This window comes from Leiobunum rupestre, chromosome 11 (assembly GCF_980474605.1).
Source record: "Leiobunum rupestre chromosome 11, qqLeiRupe1.1.hap1, whole genome shotgun sequence".
Classification (NCBI taxonomy): domain Eukaryota; kingdom Metazoa; phylum Arthropoda; class Arachnida; order Opiliones; family Sclerosomatidae; genus Leiobunum; species Leiobunum rupestre.
Genome location: NC_143394.1, coordinates 42,003,338 through 42,023,512, shown reverse-complemented (window position 1 = coordinate 42,023,512; position 20,175 = coordinate 42,003,338). Strand labels below are relative to the sequence as shown.

At 38.3% G+C, this 20,175-nt stretch overlaps 1 protein-coding gene across 1 annotated transcript in view; it reads right to left on the bottom strand.

Annotated features, from left to right (window-relative positions):
- LOC149922877 (fatty acyl-CoA reductase 1-like) overlaps positions 1-8,257 on the bottom strand; it is a 53,640-nt gene extending 45,383 nt beyond the window's left edge. The window contains exon 1 of the mRNA XM_090162978.1: positions 8,166-8,257. The gene's annotated coding sequence lies outside the window, so the exon portion shown is untranslated. The remainder of the gene's footprint in view (positions 1-8,165) is intronic.
- Between the last annotated feature and the right edge of the window lie 11,918 nt (positions 8,258-20,175).

Genomic DNA, 20,175 nt, shown 5'->3' with positions numbered 1-20,175 from the left:
GTTCCTAGCGCGCCAAGCGGAATTTTCCCGCGTAAATCGGCTTTTCCTCATACGGTCGTTAACATGGGAGGAAAATAAAGCTGGGGGGCCTTCTAGTGCGAGTAGCAGTGGATCTAAGTTGGCCGTGACCTGACTCTAAAAGAATATTCAAATTAAAACAATCACGCCACCTGTTTGGTAATTGATTTAAAATATTGAAGCGACACAAATTTGAAAGACGCGAGCGAGGTCAGCAGGTATACTGGTATACTCGTACGTTCGCGGTAACTTAAATATGTTCTTGATTGCAAAATATTCTCCAACGCTTTCACAAACAGCGAAAAACCCATTAATTATGAGGTTATATTCGATCTTACGTACACATTTAAGGTCTGTAACAATGTAAGTACACGAGTGTACGTTCAGCTCAAGTGCTTTTGAACGCTTTCCAGGACAACCAACTTACGTTAGTTTTTAGACTGAAATTTAAATAGATAAAATTGTGATGTTACATATAACTAAAATAAACTTTCACTGAATAAATTTATCGTTAAACAATTCTGGTCAGCCTTTATATTAGTTTCACATCGAATGAGTTTGGATAATTTCCTTAGATTGGCGGTAAGACCGTAAGTCGGATCAAAAATGGTCATTTACATATTAGACTTTAACGATCCCGAATGTCTACCGGTGTTGAAAATATAAATATCGAAGTTCTTCTTATATCTTTTTTATTTAATAATCAGCTAGGCTAATACCCAAGGCACCACCTAGTGATCGGAATTGTTTATTCATTATCCACAAATTTTCCGATTTATTTAAAAAAACGTTGGTAAAAAGAATATCATTTTAACTTATTTAATTATGTTTTTTTACGCAACCAAGCATTTATTTGAATAAAAGTGGCATTTATTTAAATAATTGTTTGTTTTATTTAAATAATAGGCTTATTCACTTTCGATTATTTAAACATTTTACAATTTTTATTCAACTATTGGTTATTTAAATAAATATTATTTAAATATCGCCGAGCTCATTTTATTCGTGGGTAAAAATTAATCGAAATCCGAGCATTAGCACCACCTTTGGCCCAAGTCTTCAAGTGACTCTAAATGCCTTTAATTCAGGTGGCCGGGTTACAACGCGTAGGCAAGCCCTTTATGCCACGCGAGCTAACAGCTACCTACACTTACTATTACCGTTAAATTCTCCAAGTTTTTATGGAAAATGGAAACCGAAGAACTCGAGGGAAAACCCCTTTAACCAGTGGGGAGATAACTTTCAAACTCTACGTGGAAAGAGTTGTTCAGAGTTTTCACCCAGTGCCACAAGTTGGAATCGAACCCGGCTTCTCTTACTGCGAGGCGAAAGCGCTAACCACTCTAAAAAGATGTCTAGCTAAAATTAAATTTTAGTTTATTTTATGTTCTTCTCCGTAAGCGTTCAACATTGTTCCTTGAATCTTTCTTATGCTAAAGTAGATACAGCTTATCTTGATATTTTTGTTAACTGATTTGTAACTTAAATGTTTTTTCCAAAATTTTGGGACATACGATTGCAATAATGGTTCTTGCTAACACGAAACATGTCAATTTGCATTTATAAAAGTGAACAAGACTAATATTTTAATTTAGTTTAACAACAAAAGCGATTGCGGTGTTGTCATCACTTTTGGAAAATTTTGAAACGTGTGCGTGAGCCTACTTCACTAACGAACAGAACTATTATAAAACTAGGTTTACACCGATTAGTAATCCATATTTTTTACTGAAATACGCTTTTCAGGCGAGGCATATGAAATACCGCTAGTAAATCAAAGCTAACTGAAAAATAAACTTTGGTTTACCAATTAAATCCTGTTTTATAAGCCTAGTGTGAAGTGCTCGATTAATTTTTATCCATGAATAAAATAAGCTCAACGATATTTAAATAATATTTATTTAAATAACCAATAGTTGAATAAAAATTGTAAAATGTTTAAATAATTGAAAGTGAATAAGCCTATTATTTAAATAAAACAAACAAAATTGTAAAATGTTTAAATAATTGAAAGTGAATAAGCCTATTATTTAAATAAAACAAACAATTATTTAAATAAATACAACTTTTATTCAAATAAATGCTTGGTTGCGTAAAAAACATAATTAAATAAGTTAAAATGATATTCTTTTTACCAACGTTTTTTAAATAAATCGGAAAATTTGTGGATAATGAATAAACAATTCCGAGCACTACTAGTGTGAAAAGGTATAGTTATTTTACACTATGTTATTTTGGGTTGTATTAGACAAACCAATTTGAATATATAATAATAATATAATATAATAAAATTATTATAATATAATGTAGACCATTTAAAATCAATTATAAAAGATACTTCATGGATTAAAAATATGATAAGTTTATTTAAAAGTTAATATATCAGCCGTCACTAATACAGAATTGTATCTGTTATTACTGATTTTAAATTTATACACTGTTAGAAATAAGGGTTTATAAAGGGTTTAAAATGGGTTTAAAAAGGGTTTAATCAAAAGTGAAGTTCCCTTAGGGTTTAAAAAAAGCACCAAATGGGTTTGATTTTAGTCATATTAAATATAAACCCTTTTTGGAATAAGATTAAAACCCCATCGGGTTTTAAAGTAGAACTAATTGGGTTTTGATTAAGTAAACCACTATCGGTATTCAATTTAAACCCTTTTGGGTTTGAAAGGAGAATTGTCATCGGGTTTTAAAGTAGAACTAATTGGGTTTTGATTAAGTAAACCACTATCGGTATTCAATTTAAACCCTTTTGGGTTTGAAAGGAGAATTGTCATCGGGTTTTAAAGTAGAACTAATTGGGTTTTGATTAAGTAAACCACTATCGGTATTCAATTTAAACCCTTTTGGGTTTGAAAGGAGAATTGTCATCGGGTTTTAAAGTAGAACTAATTGGGTTTTGATTAAGTAAACCACTATCGGTATTCAATTTAAACCCTTTTGGGTTTGAAAGGAGAATTGTCATCGGGTTTTAAAGTAGAACTAATTGGGTTTTGATTAAGTAAACCACTATCGGTATTCAATTTAAACCCTTTTGGGTTTGAAAGGAGAATTGTCATCGGGTTTTAAAGTAGAACTAATTGGGTTTTGATTAAGTAAACCACTATCGGTATTCAATTTAAACCCTTTTGGGTTTGAAAGGAGAATTGTCAAAGAATATGATAGAAACTCATTAGATGGTCTGCATTATCATAAATTTTAAAATTCTGTTCCATGGTGAATATTCACCATGGAACAGAATTTTAAAATTTATGATAATGCAGACCATCTAATGAGTTTCTATCATATTTGTACTTATTTCCTATAGGGAGCAAAGCATTTGACACCAAACTCCGCAAAAGCACTGAGTTTTACCATGACAATAGTTTACGGTGTGTCATAAATACAGAAGTCGATAAATAAATTTTAATTACTGGGAAAATAAATTAAACCTTCGGAATAGGGTCGGTAAAGACATCTTATAATAAATTATGGAATAATCGAAAAAAGTTTTACGTAGCCTGATACAATATTCGCTTTAGCGTTGTTGGAATGTACAACAAAATTAACGAATACCATAATCCTATCCTACGACTATAAACCTTCTTGTTTTCTCCAATTAACCGTTATTCCTCAATGCGTAATTGCAAGACCTCACAGAGCTGGATAAGAAATGGAAACTATTTCTTTACCATTGGAGTACGTACACATATGTGTGTGAACGTATAATTCAGTATTTGCCTATTGTGTAGTGCTTTTTTGAACGAAACAAAATTAATAATGAGAAACAGCTCCTACGAAACCTTGGATTTTTAAATAAGTTTTATTGAGAATAGAAAACGTTTTTAAGGGGGAAGAATACATTAAAAGCCTCTTTTTCGTTCAAGCTGAACGTTTCTGATTTAACAATTACATCATTCAATTATATTTTTACCTCTCCGAGGGGACAAAGTCCCCTAGGAGGGGTTATACAACGACCGTGTCTGTCTGTGGGTCGGTCTGTGGGTGGGTCTGTGGGTGGGTCTGTGGGTAGGTCTGTGGGTCTGTCTGTCTGTCAGGACTGCGAACGCGTTCGCATTTTCGGTGCAAAGTGTAATCACTGCGTACGCAGTTTCTCAAAGGGTTGGCAAAACCACCGTGTGACGGTGAGCGTTAACGGATGCATTTGCGGTTTGGTTTGGATGGTGTTTTTTCGCTCACCGTCGTGACGGTTTGGTGTATTACGTTTTTGTAAAGTTTATGCGTAGGTGGTGAGTGTTGAATTTGTTGTGTTTGTGTTCTGATGGTTGTGCATGTTGAGTCTGTTGTGTTTATATGGGCGTTTTCTCTCCAACTTCTTCTTAATGACTTTGGGACGGACCGAATGCTGAGTGTAATGCTACCTCTCAACGTCCAATGGCAGGGTTTCCACCAGTTGTACACGGTATTCGTCTTAGTATCAATTTGCGATCGCATCGGGCGGGATTTGAACCCGAGACCTCCTGATTGACAGGCGGACGTTCTACCACAGAACCACCGACACTTGTTACGCCTTATTGAAAATTAGACCTTCAGCTTTATCGGAAGCGTATTTAATAGAGTACGAAATTTTGGTTTAATTGAAATAGAATTGAAATTGAAATTATTGCATCGAAGAAATTCTAATTTAGCGTTTCTCTATTGATTAAAAACAAATGCGCCACCCAGGTTTCGAACCCAGACCATTCGGCTTGGCAGTCGAGCGCTCTACCACAGAACCACCGATAGCTGCTTAGATTCACTGAAATTAAGACAGGCATCGTAAGCATAATAGGTAATAAAGTCTTTTTTTATTAATGAATTTATGAAGGCCTAATCTGGTATTTTTTAAAGGTTAAATCTTGTTTTAGCGCAGTCAGCCGAGATTAGAGGGTTAAAGGGGAGACCCTGTGGGTGGTCCACTTTCTTAACGACCTATATATAGTTCTGTTAATTCAAAGGAGATAATTTAACGTTAATTGCTTTAAGAGGTGGCGGTTAGTCAAGTGGCTCTCTGTGCTTTGTTGATGGTAAGGTTTTTGCTTCTTGTAAATACATTTGGTGTGGATATTTGGATATCTACGATTTCTAACGCAGTCAATGATTTCTTGGGTGTGCGAGTCATTATATGATATTGGAAATTGGACGGCATTGGTCTTTTTCATGTGGTATGCGTCACAACGTCAACAGGAAGTGAACGAGTCGTCCACTACCAGATATCTACGGTATCTTCATCAAGGGCGAGTGTTGAAATAAAATGAGCGTTAAAGATGCGGCAAGTATTTCGTAAGCGAGTAATTCCAAAAAGCCTCTGTAGATATTTCTTTCATTAAAATTTGCTTCGTATTATATTTAACTGATAAACTTGTTCTGTAAAAGGGTTTAATTCAATTGTGCATTGTTATAGTACGTCTAACTTACTGTTGTAACTACTTAACTTATGATATTCTGAATAAATTAAAATTGGTCGTTTCGTCTCAATTATTTTAATTATAATTAAAATTTTATACCGGGCGGGATAGAAATGGATTAATATTTTTAACAAATAACTCTAAATTGCGGAGATATATCTTTAAGGGTTATCTCGAGAAATTAATACCACTAGGGACAATTCTACCGAGGAGAGGTATATTTTGGCTTGCCAACTTGTTCTTATTAGGCTGAACCTTCCTCTAGTGCTTAAAATAGTTTTGATAATTCTAATATTAATAGTTAACGATATATAAGGTCCTAACTAAAGGGTAGTTTGGGCGCTTGCCCAACTTGTTTAGCTCTGGGGGTCCGAATTAAAACGTAATAACTTAATTACTTTTAAATTTAAAATTGTCAAAATTATTTTAAGCACTAAACAAGAGACTGCTCTACACTTAAATATTAATTTTATAAGTTAAAATACAAAATTAAAAGAGTTCAGCTTGAAATAGCGCGAAAGTAGACAATGGCCACTGTAGTCTTCCCCCTTAAGTCTAATAATTAATTAATATTACACGTACTTAGCTTCTCTCAACTTGTTTCTAAACAACAATTTAAACCCTAACCAAATATGACCTTTAATTGGCACGATAACACCTCTACCAGTCAATTAAAGTTATCGATATCGCGAAGCAAGATTTCCTTTCCCCATTTTATGAGCCTGCTAATATCAAAAATTATTCTAATACGTTTGATGAAATCCGTTTAGATTTTTTTTTAATGAATTTTATATTTAAAATACTACGTTGATTTGTGATGGTTTGAACATTCAGAAAAACAATCTACGGAATTGAAAATCCAGTTGATTTTTCGGATTTTCCCTGAATTTGTGGATTTTTGAAAACTCGACTATTTTTTTCCAAATATAGTTTTGTGGGTTTATGTTTGTTTATTTTGGTACTTGATTGAGAAATTTGTGGATTTTAGAAAAATCCAACAATTTTTTTTAAATATATTTTTGTGGATTTATGTTTGTTTATTTTGGTACTTGATTGAGAAATTTTTGGATTTCTGGATTTATTAGGCGGATTTTGCAAATTTGCTAAAAATCGAGAATTATTTAAAAAATACAAAAATATTGCGTGGATTTTCTATTTTTTTAGATAGATTCTTTCACGCTTTTTGTTGATTCGTGGTTTTTTACGGATTTTGTGGATTTGCTAAAAAAATAAAGTATTTTGCAAAAAATATAGAATTACAGCAAGATTGTTTCGTAGATTTGGGATTTTTGTTGGAATGTACGGGATTTTGAATAATAATAAAGACCCTAAAAAGTTTGTTTACTGGAATGCACAGAGGCGTGTACACCGCCCGTGAAAACTCAGGGAATACTTATGTCAGCAACGACAGCAAGGGGTTAAATTTGGAATGGGCTCAAAGCCTTTTCTCCGACGTCAACTCGCGAAAGAAAAACATCACAGCCTTATCCCGAAAACACAAATATTCTATTTTCGTATGATCCAAAAAATCGATAATTTTAAATGGTTAAATTTATATACAACGTGAAATAGTTTTGTGCCTAGATATTAATATATATTATTATTATCATAAGTAACATAATAAAAAATAAGTATGATACTTAACGATTTCAGTTAATTTGGAATGATTGCGTAATCGGAAGAGGAAATTTCGTTGGAAAAATTCGGAAAAATTGCAGGCAAGTTAGTTTGATACGAGCGAAAACGACTTAGGCCTGAAATTCGAAAATAAGTACTTTCAGAAACGAACCGAGCGTTATAATAGTCAGTTTTATGTTCCGGTTCAATAATGCATCATTATTTCGCCACGGTAACCGTAAAGTCAGTAAGCGTAGTCTGATCCGTCAAAAAGGCTTGTGGCGGAGATTTCCAGGACATCGTTCCCTAGTAGTCCCAAAGACAATCGCAGTTTTTCGGTCCTTAGACGCGTACCGATTTAAATAGTCATTAACGAAATAGACTGCATTTAAAAACATTATTTTGAAAGTGGAAAGTGTCGTACATGGCGTTTTTAAGTTACTTATGTTATTATATTTATGAAATTTATAATATTTAGCCCAATTACCATCTTAAGTAGGGTGTATATTAGTATTATAATTTTTAAGTATGGATTAAATAAAAAATTGTTATAATTCTAAATAACTATTTATTTAGTCGTGGTTCAAGATCCTAATGAACTAATTATTTCTTAAATATATTACGGTCTAGTTCTATATTATAATATTATATAATATTACATTGTTTGTATCCCAAATATATCAAACGCTATTAACAACTTAAAATTATTTACGTACTTTTGAAAAGAAAAATTTCAATTACTGTTTTTGTGAAACACTAACGCTTTCAGAATCCGGTTTCTAACGTTAATCGTAACGAAACAAGCGCGCTAAAGCCGAAAATAATTGAAGTCAATCGAAATTCGGTGCATGACCAAGTGGACGGATTCCAGAGAAAACACTTAGCTTCCGCCATCCAAGCTTCTAAGCGGCGCGGGCCCTTGTGGACGGCGGAATTATCGACCCGACCAGGACGAAAGAGTGTATAGCCTCGGGTAACCCCGGCAACCGGCGATACGTCTAAAAATGGCCAACGCTCAAATCCATCCCACCGGCTAATCCACGACTCGAAAAATAGCATCTTCACTGGCAATTTCGATTCGCGGGCTTACGCGATTTCAAAGAGGCGAAGATAGAAAAGATGTAAACTTTTATTTCCTACCAGTTTTGCGTCTTCGTCGAAGTTGGCATCGTCGGAGCTTGTAGACAGGGATTCGGAGAAGCGCGAGAGCAATCCATTCATTTCATCCTCATCTCTCTCTCTCTCTCTCTCTCTCTCTCTCCAGATCCTCCGGGGAAAAAAAGACGGTCCTCGCGCGATTCAGCCCCCCGCCCTACTAGAACCCGTGGCGACATCTAGGAAGAATTCTAGGAACTACATTATAATTCGCTCTCAAAGGGACGTGGAATCCAAATATACTAGATTGTCTCTAGCAACCCAACATTGAAGAGAGTTGATTATACCATTAGTTTATACGTTGCCTACGTTATTACAAGTGTTCGTGCGCGGGAAATTATTTTAATTAATTTCTGGGATTTTAGTTCGACAATTCTTACCACTAGGTTATCTCGTATCTGACCCCGTTGCCTAGGCAACAGCGACGTTTCAACAAAAATTTGGAGTTTCGAAGTGCAAATTGTTGCGTAACAATTTTTGGATGTCATTTCCATTCATAAGGTTCTTAAAAGGCGTTCAATAGGCCTTTCTATAAAGTAACATTGGCTTTCTTGTTTATATGTATTGGCATAAGTTAATGATACCTCTAAGTACACAAATGGCTATGCTGCCTATGGCGGAAATGCTTGTCCAAATCGACCTATGTATCTCCGTACTGCGTATCAAAGTAGCCTTAACATACACTTGGAACTGCCGAAGCTTACGTTTCTTTAATCCTGTTTGGTGCAAGGCTAGCTTGAACTTCCCCAAAAGAGGTAAATTTCGATATTCCCTTAGAAAATTCGTTCCCCCCGCAGAGGCAGAAAAACGTTTTTTTTTGCTATTGGTTTATTTCTCTCATGTGACTGAAATTATAACGAATGAACTCTCTCCCTCTCCCTCTCCCCCTCCACCCCGCTAAGGCACCCCCACTAAGGTACGACTAGTAAAAGTAGCCCCTCCCAATATAGTTTCATTCTCGACCGCACAGCGGCGCTGGGTCAGAGATATTTTTCAAATCTTTCATTTTTGCGGGAATCGGAGGGACAAGATTTGACATCACATTTTCTGGACAAAGATTCCTCCTTGAAAGGGCTTATTTGTGTACTTAGAGGTATCATTAACTTATGGTATTGGGCGCGTCACTCGTAACGCAGAAGTGACGTTTCACTATGATAGCCAATAAACGCTAGCGTAAATTCTATTTATGTCTTATTCAACTGGTTGCAAGTTCCACGCGCATCTTGATATTTTAAATGGGGCTTGAGCGATTTCGCGCGTGCTCCTTGAAATAAAAAAAAATGCGCGAGCCTTTTACGCTGAAATATTAAAGAGCACGTGCAACATTTTAACAAGTTGAACAAGACACGAATAGGTGTTTCTATAAAATACGGGAGGTCAAGTTAGTGTAAATGTTTTTTCTACGTCACTAGCTAAAGTTATTGAAGATAGAGAGCGTGCGCTCGAGTCGATCAAGATTTTGAAATTGGAAGTGTACGTGCGAAACGCGCGTGCCAATAAAGCATTAAAAAGCTTAAGCTCGTGACGCGGGGAAAAACATTTTATACATTTAATTTTTTTATTGATTTATTTTATAGAAACACCTATTAAAATTCGACGAGTCGCCCTTTTTATAAAGATCTAATCTTCGAAACTGAACTGAACTCCTACGTATCTCGTGACGAAAGCGATACATTAAAACAAGTTCGGCAAGCTGCGTAATGACTTTATAGAAAGGCTTATTTCCAGAAATTAACCAAAAGAAAGGGTGACTACACGTATTTCATTCATTTAAATGGTTATTTTGTCTCAATATAAAAGGTGAAATCTCACTTTTGTAAAACCTCGAAAAGAAACAAGTCGTCGCGGCAGTTAAAATGCACCCCCCCCCCCTCCTTTGTCAGGAGGCGTGCATGGTTCCTCGTGTTTAAGATTCTTTGTCGCCCCTCTCAATACTTCTACCCCAAAAATGTGCCACCCCAGACTACGCCACTGAAGTAACCCCGTTTTTCGCCGATGCCTAAAGAAGTCACTGACAAATACGACAGGCGCTACGATTTGTGTTATTGCTAAGCCTAATGGCAGCTAGGAGCAACAACGAGGGGTCGGACATTTACCAAAATCCCGTACACTTTGTCTAAAATCGCAAAATCTTTTAACTCTCGCTATTGTAAATTAACATTGAAATCCCAAAATCACTTCAAAAAGTAATGATAAAATCGCCAAAATCCCGTACAAAATAATGCCAAGTGTCCGACCCCTCGAGCAACAAACACAGCACAACACACAAGGATAACGCAACCCGTAAAAAGTCGTGCATTTTCTTGTGTACAGTTTTCATTGGTTAGAGGCTTTAGCACCTCCTGCCGTCGGAAGGGGAAAATTTTGAAATTATCTTCCCCCCGCCCGTAAAACGTTCAGCGTAAAGTTTCGTCCAATGACATTTGTACGCAGCACTGCGTGTTTACAGGCTAGCTGCGTTCTCCTTGTGTTTGTTTCTACTAGATGGCAGGAATGCGAAATTCGGTGGTCTAACTTAAATGTGTAACTAATAAAAAATAAAAACAACGATTTTTTCTAGTGCACAAAATTTAATTAAAATTAAAAATATTAAATTACACAACCCGACTAGTTTCGGTAGAAAATCCTACCATCATCAGAGGTTTAACCATTTCAAGTGTTGAAGCAATCAATTAATCGAAATTATAATCTAGCAACTTGCGCAAAAATTACTAATAAAAAATAAAAACAACGATTTTTTCTAGTGCACAAATTTTAATTAAAACTAAAAATATTTAATTACACGATCCGGGGGATCATGGTCTAGTTTTCCATTCGGCATAAGAAAAACGTCACGCGTCGCAAGTACGTCAGTTTTAGTTAACCAATGAGATAAGGTAGGATGGGAGCAAGGCTAAATTCGTCTCAATACAGTCATTTCTCCCGACAGTATAAACTTTTTTATTATACTAAAAACTCATAAAAATGAAAATAGCTTCGTCTGTGGAGATTTTCTACGACTACAACATTCAAACTGAGATTGCGTAAAAACGATTGCTAGTGTGATAATTTTTCATTCTGACTCTTTTTGTAAGGAATTATTGGACCTTTAATTTCGTAATTAGTTTTATATCTCTAAATTGAACGTAGATATCAAAGGGGGGGGGGATTTTACGCCATTTCTGTATATAAAAAACATGGGAACTTTTGATTCGGTATTAAGATGAAATACAGGCGCGTGCAATCCTAAAGTTAAATGTGGAAATTGAATCAATATGCGTTTCAATAAATGTCGCTCTCTTTTTATTTGCGCGAGTCACTGAATAAAATATTCACGTGTTTGTTTATGTTAGTTTTATTTGTAAAGCTTGTTTTCCACTGGCGCGCGCAACGACGCGTTTCTCAGCTTTGAAACGTTCAAACGTTTTTATGCGCATAAAGAAAATAACATTATGACGCGCGCTAGTGGAAAACAAGCTTAAAAGGCCAAAGTTTCGAAATTGAACGAGTTCTTACACATTGAAACATTAAGCAGCGCGCGCTTTAAAATATAACTCTTTTACAAGTATGTATACTATTTCTAGGCAAATCACTGAACTGGTATTATTTTTGTTCATTTGTGGCATGTTCGAATTAACACGTGCAGATATGGGCATTTTAAAAAATTTGTGATAACGCTCACTCCACCTCATTCCCGTTTCTAAAATCTCCTCTCATCGAATTTGGCTAATTAATCTAACCTCGCGCACACTGCCGCTCATTTTGTTGAAAAATCTGATCTCATCTGACGCTCTTTTCCGTTTATGGAAGCCATAAAATATCTCCTTTCACTCTCCTCTCTCTAAAATGCGTACTTTGTGAAACTCCACTCACGCTCCTCTCCTTTTGAAGTTTTGCGCATCTCGCCTCCTCTCAAATTCTCACAGGGGTAGAACAACGACCATCACTGGCCGGTGGCCACCCTTCTAACGTCAGAATTTTATGTTATTATACGTTTGGGCTTTGTTATTGACCAAGAAGGTCATGTTTTTAATTTTACTTTGTTTTGGTTTTCTTACATCTAAACTCAAACTCACCTCCTCTCAGCTAACTTTTTGGCTGATCTCCTCTCATCGCATTTCACTAATTAAATTAACCTCGCTCATACTCCAAATACTTTCTTTGATAAATCTTATTTCCTCTCACTCGTCTCTCACTTAAATGCATAGCTTGGAAACTCATCTCACGCAGTGTTTCTTTCTGCATCTCTGAAAGTCTAACCCCCCCCCCCCCCTTCCCCTTTTTCCGACGCCACTGCCAGGCGTGCGGGGATCGCTACGCTCACCTTTAGACACCATCATCCCCGAATGTCTGTAACACCCACCCGGATAATGTTTTCTGAAAGAAACACTGATCTCACGCTCCTCTCCATTGGAAACTTAGAGCATCTCACCTCCTCTCAATTTCTCTCATGATCTCACGGTGAGGGGAGAGTGCCCATCACGGAACTAGTGCCACCAAGCGTGCGTCGCACCCCGTTATTAAATAGAAACGGAAAAGTCCCCTAATGTTGTGTAGCACCATCTTCAGCATAGTCAGGGTAAAATCTTCCTTATTAGATTAAATTTTAATATTTTTCTTTTGAATTCCAATCTTTGAATTAAATATTGAAAGTTAAGATAAGGTGATAAAGTTTCCCTAATTTAAATTGTGAAACTAGGAAATGAATGCCAAAAATATGGCGCAATCTGTAAATCTCCTATCTGTACTGTCTATTAATAGGTAGAACCCAGAACTGATTTAGAGACACGTAAGACTTGAGCCTAGAAACCGTAACGGCATCTATCGACGACTTGAGTTAAAATACTTTTTCATGACACAATACTTAAAAAGAAAATTTGTTGATAGATTCTTAACTAATTTGAGAGTGAAAGAGAACTTCTGGGTAACTAATTATTCTTATTTTCAGGAAAGATAAAGACAATGTTCTTACGGCCAATACTAGATGGCGCGATACAATTGATGAGAAGATTCTATGTAAGAAGGTAGACACATACGTTCAACCACAGACTTTTCTTCAAAGTCCGTGGTTCAACGTTCTATCTTCTCAGTCATCTAAGAAGGCTCGACAAGAGAGGGGGCAGTCGGTACAAATTACCGGGGCCCTTGTAGCCTCGGGGGCTCGACAGGGCCGTGCTTAGAGGTCTCGCGGCCCGGGCGAAATGCATGGGCGAAACTGACAATTGTGATTTTAGCGGCCCTCCGGTATATACATCCCTATAGGAAAATTTTAGCGGCCCTGGGCGACCGCCCGGCTCGCCACCCCCTAAGCACGGCCCTGGGGCTCGATTTGGAACAAACGAGGCATACTTATCCCCTAAAATGTATAGTTATCTCCAATAGTTACGACTCATAACATTTTCAAATCCAAGTTTCCTAACCCTTTTGAAGTTCAAAATTATGGAAAGCCATTCCGGAAAAAATTTAAATGCAAATTATTAATTGAATGAATTATCATAGACAAGGAAAACGGTAGAAATGAGCTCTGTCACTATTCATAGCTTGCTCATGGGCGTGGCTTTGTTCGTTGCCATGGTAACGCGTATAGGTCAGCCATGATATTAAGACGCTCTTGGCGGTCACGTGATTATTTCGCAGGATAGTGTTGCGTTTTGCCACGTGATCTGTGACGTGAAATTAAATATCATGGTGGCCGTTTCAAGGCGGGGCTTATTTATGACGTATGCCGACGACGCTACAAGCAAGCACCCAATTGAAGTCGCGAAGTAGCAACCAGGCCCTAAATGGGTTAGAGTGTGCAATCACTGGTGGCTTTACCGGGGAGTCGGGGTCCGGCTCTTGTAACCCATAAGGGCGGTGGCGCACTGGGAGATGTTAGCTCTGATCAAATGGTCCTATCTCCACCTCCGACTTCGGTCAGGTTTGGGCTGGATACTGAACTTCGGTTCAGGCTAACGGAGAGGGTCCAGGCAAACTGGTCGCCTCGGCGGATTGGGTAGCCTGCTGTGGAGCGGCGAGCCTCCGTATGAGGGCACGGTGGACCCATCTCCCGGCCTTTTGGACTCCCACCGGGATCTCCGGTGCCAGCTGTGCCGGATTATGCAGGCTGCTGTGTGCTCGTCGTTCCCCTTTAGGAGCTCTTTCCAAAGGGTTTGGCTCCTTACCTTCATAGGTAGGGTGTCGGCTGGAGTTGCTATAGCTTCCATTCTTAATCCCACTGCTGTTTGCGAAGTGGGGATTGGTCCACCCATTGCTGCACCTTCTGCTGGGTTGAGTGGCTTGCGTCAAAGGTGAGAGCATCAGTAGTAGGGTTCTGCTACCCATGCTGGATTTGTCACCTGTCCGGGCTAGGGGGACGCTGGCGTAGGGCACTATGATGATAGGCCTCCGGTGGTATGGTCTCTGTTACTAGGTACACCGGGCTATAAATTCTGACACACTGTCATTCCCACTGCTGTGTGCGAAATGGCGAGCTGGTTAAACCATTGCTGCACCTTCTGCTGGGTTGAACGGCTTGCGTCGAGGGTGCGACCATCAGTCGTAGGGTTCTACTACCCATGCTGGTTTTGTCACCTGTCCGGGCTTGTGGACGCCGGAGTAGGGCATTCTGATGATAGACCTCCGGTGGTGTGGTTTAAATCTTACCGGTACACCGGGCTATAAATCTGACACATGTCACTAAATGTTTTGCCCCTTAATGGGTCAGAGTGTGCAATAACTGGTGGCTTTACCGGGGAGTCGGGGTCCGGGTCTTGTAACCTATAAGGGCGGTGGCGCACTGGGAGATGTTAGCTCTGATCAAATGGTCCTATCTCCACCTCCGACTTCGGTCAGGTATGGGCTGGAAACTGAGTTTCGGCTCAGACCTACGGAGAGGGTCCAGGCAAGCTGTTCGCCTCGGAGGATTGGGTAGCCTGCTGTGGGGCGGCGGGTCTCCGTATGAGGGCACTGCGGTCCTGTTTCCCGGCCTTTTGGAGTAACACCGGGATCTCCGGTGCCAGCTGTGCCGGGTTACGTGGACCGCTGTGTGCCCGTCGTTCCCTTTTAGGAGCTCTTTCTGAAGGGTGTGGCTCTCTACCTTCGTAGGTAGGGTGTTGGCAGGAGTTGCTATAGCATCCACTTTCGATCCCACAGCTGCGAAGTGGAAGATGGTCGCCCCATTGCTGCGCCTTTTGTCGGGATGAGTGGCTCGCGTCGAGGGTGAGACCATCAGTAGTAGGGTACTAGCTATGCTGGATTTGACACCTGTCCGGGCTTGTGGACGCTGGCGCAGGGCATAACTGGCATTCTGATCAGACCACCGGTGTAGTAGGCTTTTGATTCGCTTGGAGCACCGGTATATAAATTTCTGACCCAATGTCACTAAATGTTCTCCTTTTGGTTTGTTGCCTTCCCTAGGAGGGGGGGCACCGCCCCCCTCAGTTGCAGGTTAACAAAAGCAAAATTTTGCGGAAAGATACTAGCACGAATCTCCGGTAAATCGACGGTGGGAATTTCGAATTTCGCCTATTTTCTGTTGAATTCCTGAAGGTTCCTATGTGTTTTATATTAATGTCTTTTGCGTAAATTTCAAAGTGATCTATAAATATTTCATGTAGATTATTATTTTTAAGCCTCATTACAGCGTATCTTTAGTATTATGCTCATAAACAATCATCAAATCGCACGTCTATGTACGTCAAGGTGGTGATTTCGGCATTAACCGTTCTATAATTACCCTGGACTCGTCAAACGAAATTTTTATAACTTATCTATGTTAATTAATTAATTATAACTTCGAAATATAACGTAATAGATGGTGTTTTTCAAAATTATATAAGGTTTACTTAGAAATTCAACCGTAAACAGGCCAATTTCGAAATTCCCGCCGCCGATTTACCGGGAACTCGTCCGAGTATCTTTCCTTCAAATGTACTAGATATTTGGCCTTTCTTAACCTGCAACTGACAAATTGTGAGTTTAGATCTGCGGAAGGGGGGTAGAATTTTGTTAAGGAATGAGAGGTTTTGTTCCCTCCACCCTTGGGAAGGGGGGTATCTCAATTAGGCTTCGACGATCAGGGGGGTCAGGATAACAGGGGAATTAAGTTGGTGTACATGGCTGAATGCCTTCACACCATACGCACCATTTGTTACCAACTAGAGAAAACAAAAAAAAACAATGTAGAGCAAAACAAAACATAACCACCAGAACAAAAAGGAAAGTAGTTCGAGATACTGCCCGGTAAAACTTTCGGAAACATTGTTTGCTCAGAGAGCTACCATTTATCCACGTAAGGCACTTCGTAGGGTATCGCAAGCACATCCTGCTAGTTGGCATAGACCGCGCTGAGGACCCCTCCTAAAGTCAGAACATCGAGAAGAAGGTGGGGCGTCGCCAGATTTAAAGGGCACTCGAAAAGGTTATGCGCGGCGTCCTCCACTGCGCCGCACCTATGGAACGAGTCCGTGGATTTTCTTGTGTACAGTTTTCATTGGTTATACGCTTCAGCGCCTGCTGCCGTCGGAAGGGGAAAATTCGGTGCCCCCCCCCCCCAAAGGCTCAGTGCTGTGTTTGTTGCTCCTAGGTGGCACTAGAGCCAGGGGTGGGGCTTAGCCGTGAGCGATTGCCAGTTTGTGTTCCACGCCGACCGGAACTCGCAAAACCAGAACAAAATATAAAAACTCATTTGGTTACCACGCGTTTACGGGAAAGTGGCTTACGTGTTTTCATTTGTTCTCAATCAAAATATTTTCTCATCATTAAAAATTATGTACAAATAAAAACTAATCTGAAGTACTAAATATGGTCTAACATGTGTTAGGGTTAAATAATTATTGAATCCCTTAGAATAATCTGATACTAGTGACGTTTGGTATCTCAAAACTCCCGTTAAAACAAGTTCTAATTCTAAAGTAAAAGGTAAAATAGACCTAAAATTTAAGTATTAAAAATAAGGTAATCCTATAAGGCCTAGTTTAAAGATCGTTCCTATTGTCCATCCAGTTGCATACCCCCCCCCTGGGGGGGTACCCTGAAATGCCAGTTAATGAAAGAGAAAGTCGAGATAAGCCACCTGAAGGTCATTTGCGGCACCAAATTCAACGACAGCAAATTTGGATACCCGGTCAATAGAGGAAAGAGCCCCAACCTCAACCCCTCGTTAAAAACTATAGGGACTTGGCAGCAGTACGTCACGCCGCACCTTGGGCTATGCTGGGGTACGTCAAGTGGAGAAGATATTTTCCTTATTAAAAGAAACGGTCTAGCAAGTTATGCGTCAAGTTGAAAACATCGCGAAGTCCCGAACAAAATGGCGGTTGTGTCAGAGCATGGATGTACAAAGTAATTCATTAAGCCTTGTCATCAAATGCTATTTCATAAATAGTACGCCGAAATGTTGCTTTAATATTATAAAAGCCTCGAAGATCAATTAAGATATATTTACCATTCAAAATTCGCTTAAATTCTTCGGCAGGAACTTTAAATTTATAAATTATTCCCGTATCATCGTCTTTGTTAAAATTTAAATTTTCAAAAAACGTGAAAATATTTTTCGATTTAGATGCAATTTTGGTAGAAAGTGTCCCCCAGCACGTATAATGTACAGTACAAATTTCAACTTTCTAGAAAACATAGTTTTTTAAAAAAATCACTTTTTCGAGCAAAAAAACCACCCTGTATATGAATTGATTGAAATAGATTATTTGTGAAATATTGGAATAATATATAGATAAATTGGTTTAGTTGAAAATAAAAATATATTGGTTAATTTGGTCAAGAATGATCAAAACTCGAATTAATAGATCAAAGTAAACTTAAACAGTATTTAAAGTTCCTGTTCCTTGGTTTTGCACCTCTTGCAGCCTACTTCCAGGGGCTAGTAGGCCACACTTTGAGATCTCAGGCACTTTTTTAAATCATCGTAGGAAAATATTGAAAAATAGGCATACTTCTCAACTACAACTCCTTAAATTTTTGCATAACTATTTGAAACACCCTGTATATTCTAGTGTTTCATATTTGTGTGTCAATAAAGAGTGATTTCATATCAAATTTCCATTGTAAATCAACCATCTTCCTTTCTCCCTTATTGCCGAACCAGGGCCGAATTAACCAATAGGCCGACTAGGCCTGGGCCTAGGGCACCAAGCCTACAAGGAAAGACTATATATACGCTTCGCTCACTAGACAGGCGTGTTCCTAGGAATAACCTGTTAACACCTCTGTAGCACTGTAAAAGCTGGGGTAATATTTTGACCCGCGGATAGAGGCGCCACTAGTAACACAGCTAAAGCTAGGGGAAAATTTTGACCAGCGTTGAGATGGAGCCACAATCGGTATGCAAGTTGAGCCATAGAACACGCCTGTCTAGTAAGCGAAGCGTATATATAGTCTTGGCCTACAAGGGGCACCAAGCCTACAAAAGGCACCAAGATGTTTCGAAAAAATTAAATTTAAATTTACTTTTCAGAAAAAAATTATTCCGGAGTAATTTTAGTATATGCGTCCACATTTTTCAATACCATGTAAAGCAATATCATTTATTAAAGTCTACATTGAAATTGTATTTTCCATCCATATGCCAATTACAAATTGCGGGAGCGCCTCGCTCGCTCGCCACGGAAAGGGGCACCGAAATTAGCTTGGGCCTAGGGCCCACAAGGTCTTAATCCGGCCCTGTGCCGAACGCATTTCGTCCACCCCGTTGTCCTCGAGCGGTAATAAAATTTCACGTAGGGGATTTTAAAAATCAAAAATTGATATAAGAAATTTCACAGTACGATTTTAACGTTGATTTCTGGTTTTAAAGACTGATTTCAGGGTAATTCAATGCGAATGCTTATTTTAATCTTATTTACGCTTACTTATCATATTGTATTTTTATGTGGGGCAATACATCGGACCATCCCACTTACCTGTCCCATACAGCTCCTATTTTTACTAAACTTAATTTGTTAAGAATAGAAGACATTTGTTTTCTGTATGTTAACCTTTATATATAGGTCACTAGTTAACCGAAACTTTAATATGTTTATTTGTAACGTTCCCTCATTATATGGTTTAAGGAATCAATGATTCTTAATAATTAATCCTTCTCGATTAAACTAAATTCCATCATCCATATAGGTGTTAATTGCTTTAACGCACTTGATTTATCTGATTTACCAAATAACGTACATCACTTTTAAACAAGTTGAAACGTAACACGTATCCGTAGTTCTGTGGTAGAACGCTCACCTGTCGTGCAGGAGGGCTCGGGTTCGAAACCCACCCGATACTAACGCAAATTGAAAAAAAATTTAAACTACACCCAAAGACAAAAAGAGGGCTGTTTTGGAAAAAGCTTTTTCTTAATTCCAAGAAACTGCGAACGCAGTGATTACACTTTGCCTCCAAAATGCGTTCGCAGCCCAGACAGACAGACACGGTGATTGTAAAACACCTCCTAGGGGACATGGTTCAAATCTCTTACAGGTTAACGTATTTAGGTGACTGAGAACCTAGGAGTCTACTATCCCTTGTACGGGAAATATCGTGTAAATTATTATTATATTGCCGTTTAAAATGGTAGACGGGCAACGAAATAATATAGTCCCTTCTTGGCGAACTTGTTCCTTCCTCATACTTTCGAAAAACCTTTTGAGGCCGGAAAGCCGTAGGAATTCATTTTACCACGGTTTATATATTTACACAGGTTAGACTACTTGTACCTTCATACGTGCTAGCGTTTTGAGCGCCTTAAGTTCTTCGGACACACAACACCCTGTTTTCTACTGGTACGCCCTCTAATGCATATAAATAGTACTAATTAATTTATTATAAATTAAATTTTTATAAATTTTAATTATAAATACACTAATGAGCTACCGTAATTATAATTTGATAATATGTATTTTAAAATTTATTAATTATCTACGATACATTTAAATTTCAAATATAGGTGGCGCTCCATTTTTAAATATAAATATTATTTTAACAATAGTTGATTATAGTTCAGAAACTTTACACAAGCCAGCGCTGTAGGCGCGGAGTA